Consider the following 11,324-nt stretch of genomic DNA (forward strand, 5'->3'; position numbering starts at 1 on the left):
CCCGCCGGATCAGCGACCGCTTCCTGTTGTGTCGCGAGACAAACTTTCCGTTTTTTCGGTTGAGAACGAGCGGTTTTTATTGTGACGGAAACTGACGTCACTTTTCCTTTGAATCGCGCGGTTTGATTTAAATAAACGGCGCACATGCGCAGTGTGGCGCGTCCCTCTTAAAGGGCCCTGGACCGGCCGAGAGTCCCCGAGCCCGGGGACAGGACCGAGAGACGGGCAATGGGATTAGAGCGGAGGGCGGCCCCGGGGAGGGGGAACTTGCATTTCTCCAGCGCCTGACACATCCTCAGGACGACCCAAAGCCTCGCAGCCAATGGGGGGCTTTGGAAATGAGGTCACTGTTGTAATATGGGCAGCCATTTTGTGCACAGCAAGATCCCACAAACAGCAATGTGATAAATGACCAGATAATCTGTTTATAGGTGTTGGTGGAGGATTAAATATTGGCCAGGACACCGGGGAGAACTTCCCTGCTCTTCTTCGAATAGTGTCGTGGGATCTTTTACATCCACCTGAGGGGCCGGACTGGTTTAACGGCTCGTGGAAAAGACGGCCCCTCCGACAGTGCAGCACTCCCTCAGTACTGCACTGGAGTGTGAGCCGAGATTTTGTGCTCAGGTCTCTGGAGGGGAGATTTATTCCTCAATCTTTATGATTCTAGGGGTGAGAGAGTGCGACAAATGAGCCAAGGCCGACACCGAGTACTTCAGAAGGGTCGTTAATTCTTCCGTCCCGTAACACGATGTGACTTTCTTCCACAGGAGAATTCGTGCCTGAACTTCCAGGAGTTTTGAGGAAAACCGCACTGGATTTGAAGCAATCTGCTGGAAAATACTTGAGGCCGACTGGAAACCTCTTTGGATGTTCACACGGCCGGGAGGCACCAAGACAATTCGATGAGACTGTGAAGGATGTCAAGTGAAATCAGGGACATGGCGAGCAACGGTGTGAAGGTAACTGGGGGATCCCCGGGGTAATGTCCAGTCTGTTCAGGTGGGCCGTTTAAAAGGAAATGGAACAGTGCGGGGAGAAAGTTGTCTGGGGACCGGAAACAGAGGGTCCGGGTTAATGGGAGTTGCTGAGATTGGAGAAGGGTTGGAAGTGGTTACCCCAGGGGTCAGTGCTGGGCCCACTTTTATTCTCCGTTTTTATAGACTATTTGGAATTACATAGAATTTATAGCACAGAAACAGGCCATTCGGCTCAAAAATATATTCCACTGAGGAAAAAAGGGTGTCAAAGAAATGACAGCCATCCGTGGCTAAGTAAAGAACTTAAGGATAGTATCCGACTAAAAACAAGGACATATAAGGTAGCCAAACTTAGTGGGAGGATAGAAGATTGGGAAGTCTTCAAAAGACAGCAAAAAGTAACTCAAGGATTGATTAAGAAAGGGAAGATGGATTATGAAAATAAATTAGCAAAAAATATAAAAACAGAGAGCAAGAGTTTCTCCAGTTGTATAAAAAGAAAAAGGGTGGCTAAGGTAAACGGAGGTCCCTTAGAGGATGAGACCGGGAAATTAATGGTGGGAAACATGGAGATGGCAAAAATGCTGAACAAATATTTTGTTTCAGTCTTTACGGTAGAGGACACTAAGAATATCCCAACACTGGACGAACAGGGGGCTCTAGGGGGGGAGGAGCTAAATATGATTAAAATCACTAAGGAATTGGTACTCAGTAAATTAATGGGACTCAAGGTGGATAAATCCCCTGGAGCTGATGGCTTACATCCTAGGGTCTTGAGGGAAGTGGCAGCAGGGATTGTGGATGCTTTGGTAATTTTCCAAAATTCTCTGGACTCGGCAAAGGTCCCGGCTGATTGGAAAACTGCTAATGTAACACCCTTATTTAAAAAGGGTAGTCGGCAGAAGGCTAGAAATTATAGACCAGTTAGACTAACATCTGTGGTGGGTAAAATTTTGGAGTCTATTATTAAGGAGACAGTAGCAGAACATTTGGATAAACATATTTTAATAGGACAAAGTCAGCATGGCTTTACGAAGCGAAAGTCATGTCTGACAAATTTGCTTGAGTTCTTTGAGGACATAACGTACAGGGTGGATAAAGGGGAACCAGTGGACGTAGTGTATTTAGACTTCCAGAAGGCATTCGACAAGGTGCCACATAAAAGATTATTGCTCAAGATAAAGAATCACTGGATTGGGGGTCATATTCTGGCATGGGTGGAGGATTGGTTATCTAACAGGAAGCAGAGAGTTGGGATAAATGGTTCATTCTCGGACTGGCAACCAGTAGCCAGTGGTGTTCCGCAGGGGTCGGTGCTGGGTCCCCAACTCTTTACAATCTATATTAACGATTTGGAGGAGGGGACCGAGTGTAACATATCAAAGTTTGCAGATGATACAAAGATGGGAGGGAAAGTGGAGAGTGAGGAGGACATAAAAAACCTCCAGGGGGATATAGACAGGCTGGGTGAGTGGGCGGAGATTTGGCAGATGCAATACAATATTGGAAAATGTGAGGTTATGCACTTTGGCAGGAAAAATCAGAGAGCAAGTTATTATCTTAATGGCGAGAAACTGGAAAGTACTGCAGTACAAGGGGATCTGGGGGTCCTAGTGCAAGAAAATCAAAAAGTTAGTATGCAGGTGCAGCAGGTGATCAAGAAGGCCAATGGAATGTTGGCTTTTATTGCTAGGGGCATAGAATATAAAAACAGGGAGGTATTGCTGCAGTTATATAAGGTATTGGTGAGACCGCACCTGGAATACTGCATACAGTTTTGGTTTCCATACTTAAGAAAAGACATACTTGCTCTCGAGGCAGTACAAAGAAGGTTCACTCGGTTAATCCTGGGGATGAGGGGGCGGACATATGAGGAGAGGTTGAGTAGATTGGGACTCTACTCATTGGAGTTCAGAAGAATGAGAGGCGATCTTATTGAAATATATAAGATTGTGAAGGGGCTTGATCGGGTGGATGCGGTGAGGATGTTCCCAAGGATGGGTGAAATTAGAACTAGGAGGCATAATCTTAGAATAAGGGGCTGCTCTTTCAAAACTGAGATGAGGAGAAACTTCTTCACTCAGAGGGTAATAGGTCTGTGGAATTTGCTGCCCCAGGAAGCTGTGGAAGCGACATCATTGAATAAATTTAAAACAGAAATAGACAGTTTCCTAGAAGTAAAGGGAATTAGGGGTTACGGGGAGCGGGCAGGAAATTGGACATGAATTTAGATTTGAGGTTAGGATCAGATCAGCTATGATCTTATTGAATGGTGGAGCAGGCTCGAGGGGCCGATTGGCCTACTCCTGCTCCTATTTCTTATGTAACTGGTCTGAGCTGGTATTTATGCTCCACACAAGCCCCTCTCACACCTCCCTTCATCTGTTCCTATCTGTATACCCTTCTATTCCTTTCTCCCTCATGTACTTATCTAGCTTCCCCTTAAATGCATCTATGCTATTTGCCTCAATTACTCCATGTGTTAGCAAGTTCCACATTCTAACCACTCTCTGGGTAAATAAGTTCCTCCTGAATTCCTGACTGGATTTATTAGTGACTATCTTATATTCATGGCCCATAGTTTTGGACTCCCCGACAAGTGGAAACATCTCTATGTTGACCCTATCAATCACCTTCATAATTTTAACGACCTCTATCAGGTCACCCCTCAGCCTTCTCTTTTCTAGAGAAAAGAGCCCCAGCCTGTTCAATCAGTTCTGGTATCATCCTTGTCAATCTTTTTTGCACCTTCTCCAGTGGCTCTACATCCTTTTTGTAACATGGAGAACAGAACTGTGCACAGTACTCAGTGTGGTCTAACCAAGGTGCTAGACAAGTTTAACATAACTTCCCTGCTTTTCAATTCTATTCCTCTGGAAATGAACCCCAGTGCTTTGTTTGCTTTTTTATGGCCTTATGACCCTGAGTCACTACATTTAATGATTTGTGTATCTGTACCCTGAGACCCCACTGTGCTCCTCTATCCCATTTAGACTCTTATTATCCAGGAAGTATGTGGCCTCCTTATTCTTCCAACTAAATTTGTACCACCTCACACTTGTCTATATTGAAATTCATTTGCCGATTACATGCCCATTCTGCAAGTTTATTCATGTCTTCCTGTATTTTGTCGCAGTCCTCTTCAGTATTAACGATATCCCTCAATTTGGTGTTGTCCTCAAATTTTGAAATTGTACTTCCGATTCCCAAGTCCAAACCGTTGATGCAAATGGTGAACAACAGTATTCCCAGCACCGATCCCTGTGGAACACCACTTCCCAACTTTTGTCAGTCTGAGTAACTCTCATTAACCCCTGCTCTCTGTTTTCTGTTTTGTTATCAGCTTGCTATCCATTCTGCTACCTGTCCCCTGATCCACAAGCTCTGACCTTGGTCATGAATCTACAATGCGATACCTTATCGAAGGCCTTTCAAGATCTTTCAAGATTTTCTTCTTCAGATATTGATTCACTTCCCTTTTAAATTCTGCTTCCCTCATTGTTTCTGGTCAGACATTCCATTGTCCTAACAACCCTCTGCATCAAAAAGAAAACCAACCTCTCTTAATTTGATGCCCTCCAGTTACCGACTCACGAACTGGGATGTGGGCGTCGCTGGCAAGGCCAGCATTTATTACCCTTCCCAGTTGCCCTTGAGAGGGTGGTGGTGTGCCACCTATCTTGAACAATTGAGTGGCTTGCTGGGCCATTTCAGAGGGTGATTAAGAATCAGCCACATTGCTGTGGGTCTGGAGTCACATATCGGCCAGAGCGGGTTAGGACGGCAGGTTTTCTTCCCGAAAGGACATCAGTGAACCAGATGGGTTTTTACGACAATCCGGTAGTTTCATGGCCACCATTACTGATACTAGTTTTTTTTTTAATTCCAGATTTTATTTAATTAATTGAATTTAGATTCTCCAGCTGCTGTGGATTTGATCTCATGACTCCGGAATATTAGTCCGAGCCTCTAGGATTACCAGTCCAGTAACATAACCGCTGTGCTCCCGTACCCTTACTGGTGGAAATAGTTTTCCCTCATTTACTTTATCAAAACCCCCTCATAATTTTGATCCCTCTCTCTGATCTTATTTAAACTTCTCTGCTCTCATGAAAAGTTATGTGAAGACTCTCATCCTTGCGATCATCTTAGTGAATCTCTTCTGCCCCTCTCCATGGCCGCGACATTCTTACTGAAGTAATGCACCAAAAACTGGACACAATATTTTGACTGTGGCCGAACCAATGATTTGTCCAGGTGTAGCATTAACTCTTTCCTTTTATACTCTATGTCCCTATTTATAAATCCTAGGATCCCATGGGGGTTTTTGTAAAACAGCTTTATCAACTTGTCCTCCCACTTTTAAAGATTTGTGTATCTGGATCCCTAAATCTCTCTGCTCCTCTACTCGTTTTACAGTATAGTGTCTATTTCCTCTCCTTATTCTTCTCACCTCACATCTCTCCCCATTAAATTCCATCTCACATCTCCCTGCCCAATCTGCTCACCTGTCTGCTTCCTCTTCATGGTTAATCTTATTTCTGTCCACAGAGAAAAGCAATGGTGCCAACACTGACCCCGGGGATCACCACTGTTTAAATCCTTCCAGTGCAAGAAACTTCTGTTAACCACAACTCCCAGTTTTCTGTCCTTTATCGATTTTTTTTTTCTCCCTCCCTCCTCTCCAACTTCTCACATTTCTATCCCTCTCTCTTACACACAGACTGTTTCTCTTCCCTGTCTCCCATATTTTCTCTTTCCCCTTCTCACAAACCCTTTCTCCCTCTCTCTCCCTCCCACCCGACCTCTCAGACTCTCCCTCATCCAGATGCAGACTCTCCGAGACTCACTCCCTCCCTCACACACAGACTCTCTGTGACTCACTCCCTCACACACAGACTCTCTGTGACTCACTCCCTCTCACACACAGTCTCTCTGTGACTCACTCCCTCTCTCACATTATTTTACTCACTTTTCATAGAAACTTACAGCACAGAAGGAGGCCATTCGGCCCGTCGTGCCTGTTTCAGCTCTTTGAAAGAGCTGTCCAATTTAGTCCCACACTCCAGCTCTTTTCCCATAACCCTGCATATTAGTCCTCTTCAAGTACATGTCTAATTGCCCTTTCAAAATTCCCATGGAATCTGATTCCACCACCCTTTCAGGGACTGCGTTTCAGATCTTAACAACCCTGTGTGAAAAAAAACTTCTAATTTCCCCTCTAGTTTTTTTTACCGACCCACTTGCCAGAGTAATCAGTTTCTCCCAACTCGCTCGATCAAAACCCCTCTTGATTTTGAACACCTCTATTAAATCTCCCCTTAACCCCTGCTCTAAGGAGAACAATCCCAGCTTCTCCAACCTCTCCACATAACTGATGTTCCTCATCCCTGGTACCACCCTGGTAAACCTCCTCTGTACCCTCTCCATGACCTTGTCATCCTTCCTCAATTGAGGTGCCCAGAATTGCACACAATACTCCAGCTGAGGCCTAACCAGTGATTTGTAAAGGTTTCGCATGACTTCCTCGTTTTTGTATTCAATGCCCCTATTTACAAAGCCAAGTTTCCCATACCCTTTCTTAACCATCTTATCAACTTGCCCTGCCACCTTCAAAGATTTGTGACTATGTACCCCAGGTCCCTCTGCTCTTGCACTCCCCTCAAAATAGTCCCATTTAGATTATACTGCCTCTCCATGTTGTTCCTCCCAAAGTGCATCACTTCACACTTATCCGTCTTAAATTGCATCTGCCCTGTGTCTGCCCATTTTACCAGTCTGTCCATGTCCTCCTGAAATCTGCTACTATCCTCCTCACTATTTACTACGTTGCTAAGTCCTGTATCAGTCGCAAACTTTGAAATTGTGCTCCCGAAACCCAAATCCAGGTCATTTTGATATAACAAGAAAAGCAATGGTCCTAATACTGACCCCTGGGGGACCCCACTGCGTACTTCTCTCCAGTCAGAAAAACATCCGTTCATCACTAATCTCTGCTTCCTATCTGCTAGCCAATTACGTACCCAAGTTACCACCGTCCCTTTAATCCCATGTGCTTCTGTTTTTCAAATAAGTCTGTTATGTGGTACTTTATCAAATGCCTTCTGAAAGTCCATATATACAACAGCGACTGCACTACCTTCATCAACCCTCTTTGTTACTTCACCAAAGAATTCAATCAGGTTAGTCAGACTTGATTTGCCTTTAAGAAATTCGTGCTGGCTGTTCCTTATTAACCCATGTCTCTCCAAGTGAGAATTAATTTTGTCCTTGACAATGGTCTCCAGTAGTTTTCCCACCACTGATATTCGACTGACTGGCCCGTAGTTACCAGTTTTATCCCTCTCTCCTTTTTTGAACAGGGGTGTAACATTTGCAATCCTCCAGTCCTCTGGCACCACTCCCATATCCAAGGAGGATTGATAGATTGTGGTCAGAGCTTCTGCTATCTCCACCCTTGCTTCCCTCAGCAACCTAGGATGCATCCCACCTGGACCGGGGGACTTGTTCACTTTGAGTGATGCCAACCTATTTAGCACCTCCTTTCTATCTATTTTGATCCGATCCAATATCTCTACTCCCTCCTCCTCTACTGCGACATTAACTTCATCCTCTTCTTTTGTGAAGACAGATGCAAAGTCCTCATTCAGTACCTCAGTCATGCCCTCTGCCTCCACAAGCAGATTTCCTATTTTGTCCCGAATCGGCCCCACCATTCCTTTTTATCCTTTTACTTTTTATATTTTTATATAAGATTTTTGGGTTCCCATTTATGTTACCTGCTAATCTTTTCTCATAATCTCTCTTTGCCCTTCTTATATCCTTTTCAATTTCCCCCTGCACACTCTCCTGGTTTTGTACTGTATTCTGTACCTGACAGTGGTCATAAACCTTTTTCTGTTTTATTTTAAGCTCTATTTCCTTTGTCATCCAGGGAGCTCGAGCTTTGGATGCCGTATCTTTCCTCCTTATGGGAAAATCCTTGGTTTATACCCGAACTACCTCCACCTTTAAGACCTGCCACTGCTCATTTACTGTTTTTTTTTTTGTCCAGTATTTGTTTCCAGTCCACCTGTGCTCGATCCCTTCTCAAATCACTGAAATTGTCTCCCTTTCAGTTGGATATTTTCACCTTTAATTTTTCTTTGTCCCTTTCCGTAACTGCTTCAAACCAAATTATATTATGATCACTATTACCCAGATGTTCCCCACGGAAATACACTCCACTTGCCTTACATCATTCCCTAAAACTAGATCCAGCACTGCTTCCTCCCTTGTTGGGCTAGAAATATACTAATTAAGAAAGTTCTCCTGTACAAATTTTTGGAATTCTTCACCATCCTTGCCTTTCAATTACTATAATCCCCTGCATCTGTCTTTAAGGGACCACATTACTCTTAGTCACCTTCTTTTTCTTAATATACTTGTAAAAACCTTTTTTATTGTCCTTGATATCCCTCACAAACTGGAGTTGGCAGCTGATATTGTGAGTGAATTTAATCCATGTAAAGAGCGGAAAGAAAAGAACAATTTAATGTTAAAGTAAATCAATAAAATGCCATTAATGACAAATATATTCAAATTAAATATAACCGTTTGCTCAAAAATAATCCTGTTGTATTCCAGTGACAGATTCTCGAATCTAATCAGCCGCTCGGAGTTGTCGGACAGCTGCCCAGTGAGACTCGGCCTGTGATGGTTCCTCCCTTCCTCTGGGTAAGCACCTTGGCCAATATCGCCTTTAATGCAGTAAAACATCCTAAGGTGCTTCACAGGAGTGATTATCAATCAGAATTTTTCACCGAGCCACATAGAGATATTAGGACGGGTGACCAAAAGCTTAGCCAAAGAGTTAGGCTTAAGGAGCGTCTTAAAGGAAGAGAGGTGGAGAGGTGAAGAAGTTTAGGGAAGGAATTCCAGAGTTCCACCATTGGCAGCTGAAGGCACGGCCGCCAATGGTGGAACGATTAAAATCGGGGATGCACAAGAGGCCAGAATTGGAGAGCGCAGAGTTCTCGGAGGGTTGTAGGGCTGGAGGAGGTTACAGAGATAGGCAGGGGCGAGGACCATGGAGAGTTTTGAAATGAAGGATGAGAATTTTAAAATCGAGGTGTTGCTGGACCAGGAATGAATGTAGGTCAGCGAGCACAGGAGTCTTGGGTGAACGGGACTTGCTGCGAATTAAAATACGGGAGTTTTGGACGAGCTCAAGTCTATGGAGGATGGAAGATGGGAGGCCGGCCAGGAGAGTATTGGAATAGTCAAGTCTAGAGATAACAAAGGCATGGATAAGGGTTTCAGCAGCAGATGAGCTGAGGCAGGGACGGAGACGGGTGATGTTATGGAGGAGGAAGTTGCTGGACTTCGTGAGGAACAGATGTGGTCGGAAACTCATCCCAGGGTCAAATAGGACGCCAAGGTTATGAATGGTCTGGTTCAGCCTCAGGCAGTGACCGGGGAGAGGGATGGAGTCGGTCGCTCGGGAACGGTGTTTGTGGTGGGGCCCGAAGACAATGGCTTCGATCTTTGGTCTTCGATCTTCGATCTTCAATCTTTCGATCTTCGATCAATAAACATAATTTAACAGGACAAAGTCAGCATGGTTTTACGAAGGGGAAGTCATGTCTGACAAATTTGCTTGAGTTCTTTGAGGACATAACGTACAGGGTGGATAAAGGGGAACCAGTGGACGTAGTGTATTTAGACTTCCAGAAGGCATTCGACAAGGTGCCACATAAAAGATTATTGCTCAAGATAAAGAATCACTGGATTGGGGGTCATATTCTGGCATGGGTGGAGGATTGGTTATCTAACAGGAAGCAGAGAGTTGGGATAAATGGTTCATTCTCGGACTGGCAACCAGTAGCCAGTGGTGTTCCGCAGGGGTCGGTGCTGGGTCCCCAACTCTTTACAATCTATATTAACGATTTGGAGGAGGGGACCGAGTGTAACATATCAAAGTTTGCAGATGATACAAAGATGGGAGGGAAAGTGGAGAGTGAGGAGGACATAAAAAACCTCCAGGGGGATATAGACAGGCTGGGTGAGTGGGCGGAGATTTGGCAGATGCAATACAATATTGGAAAATGTGAGGTTATGCACTTTGGCAGGAAAAATCAGAGAGCAAGTTATTATCTTAATGGCGTGAAACTGGAAAGTACTGCAGTACAAAGGGATCTGGGGGTCCTAGTGCAAGAAAATCAAAAAGTTAGTATGCAGGTGCAGCAGGTGATCAAGAAGGCCAATGGAATGTTGGCTTTTATTGCTCGGGGCATAGAATATAAAAACAGGGAGGTATTGCTGCAGTTATATAAGGTATTGGTGAGACCGCACCTGGAATACTGCATACAGTTTTGGTGTCCATACTTAAGAAAAGACATACTTGCTCTCGAGGCAGTACAAAGAAGGTTCACTCGGTTAATCCTGGGGATGAGGGGGCGGACATATGAGGAGAGGTTGAGTAGATTGGGACTCTACTCATTGGAGTTCAGAAGAATGAGAGGCGATCTTATTGAAACATATAAGATTGTGAAGGGGCTTGATCGGGTGGATGCGGTGAGGATGTTCCCAAGGATGGGTGAAATTAGAACTAGGAGGCATAATCTTAGAATAAGGGGCTGCTCTTTCAAAACTGAGATGAGGAGAAACTTCTTCACTCAGAGGGTAATAGGTCTGTGGAATTTGCTGCCCCAGGAAGCTGTGGCAGCTACATCATTAAATAAATTTAAAACAGAAATAGAGAGTTTCCTAGAAGTAAAGGGAATTAGGGGTTACTGGGAGCGGGCAGGAAATTGGACATGAATTTAGATTTGAGGTTAGGATCAGATCAGCCATGATCTCATTGAATGGCGGCGCAGGCTCGAGGGGCCGATTGGCCTCCTCCTGCTCCTATTTCTTATGTTCTTCTGCAATATTTAGTTGGAGGAAATTGCTGCTCATCCAGTACTGAATGTTGGACAAGCAATGTGACAAATCAGAGACAGTGGAGGGTTCGAGGGAGGTAGTGGTGAAGTCGAGCTGGGTGTCGTCAGTGCACATGTGGAACCTGACATTGTGTTTTCGGACGATGTCGCCAAGGGGCAGCATGTAGATGAGACATAGGAGGGGGCCAAGGATAAATCCTTGGGTGCTCCAGAATTGACGGTCTGGGAGTGGGAAAAGAAGCCATTGCAGGAGATTCTCTGGCTACGACTGGATAGATAAGATTGGAACCAGGCGAGCGCAGTCCCACCCAGCTGGACGACGGACGAGAGGAATTGGTGTCTCAGTAAAGGAAGATATAGTTGAGATACTGGATGGGCTAAAAATTGATAAAGAAGAGGTACTAGAAAGGCTAGCTGTACT

The 11,324-nt window shown here is 44.7% G+C and overlaps 1 long non-coding RNA gene across 1 annotated transcript in view; it reads left to right on the forward strand.

The window, feature by feature from the left end:
* LOC137309383 (uncharacterized) overlaps positions 1-11,324 on the forward strand; it is a 39,450-nt gene continuing 28,126 nt past the window's right edge. Inside the window, exons 1-2 of the long non-coding RNA XR_010959828.1 lie at positions 1-962; positions 8,607-8,696. This is a non-coding gene — a long non-coding RNA (uncharacterized lncRNA). The remainder of the gene's footprint in view (positions 963-8,606; positions 8,697-11,324) is intronic.

Source organism: Heptranchias perlo, unplaced genomic scaffold, assembly GCF_035084215.1.
Source record: "Heptranchias perlo isolate sHepPer1 unplaced genomic scaffold, sHepPer1.hap1 HAP1_SCAFFOLD_163, whole genome shotgun sequence".
In the NCBI taxonomy this organism is placed as follows: domain Eukaryota; kingdom Metazoa; phylum Chordata; class Chondrichthyes; order Hexanchiformes; family Hexanchidae; genus Heptranchias; species Heptranchias perlo.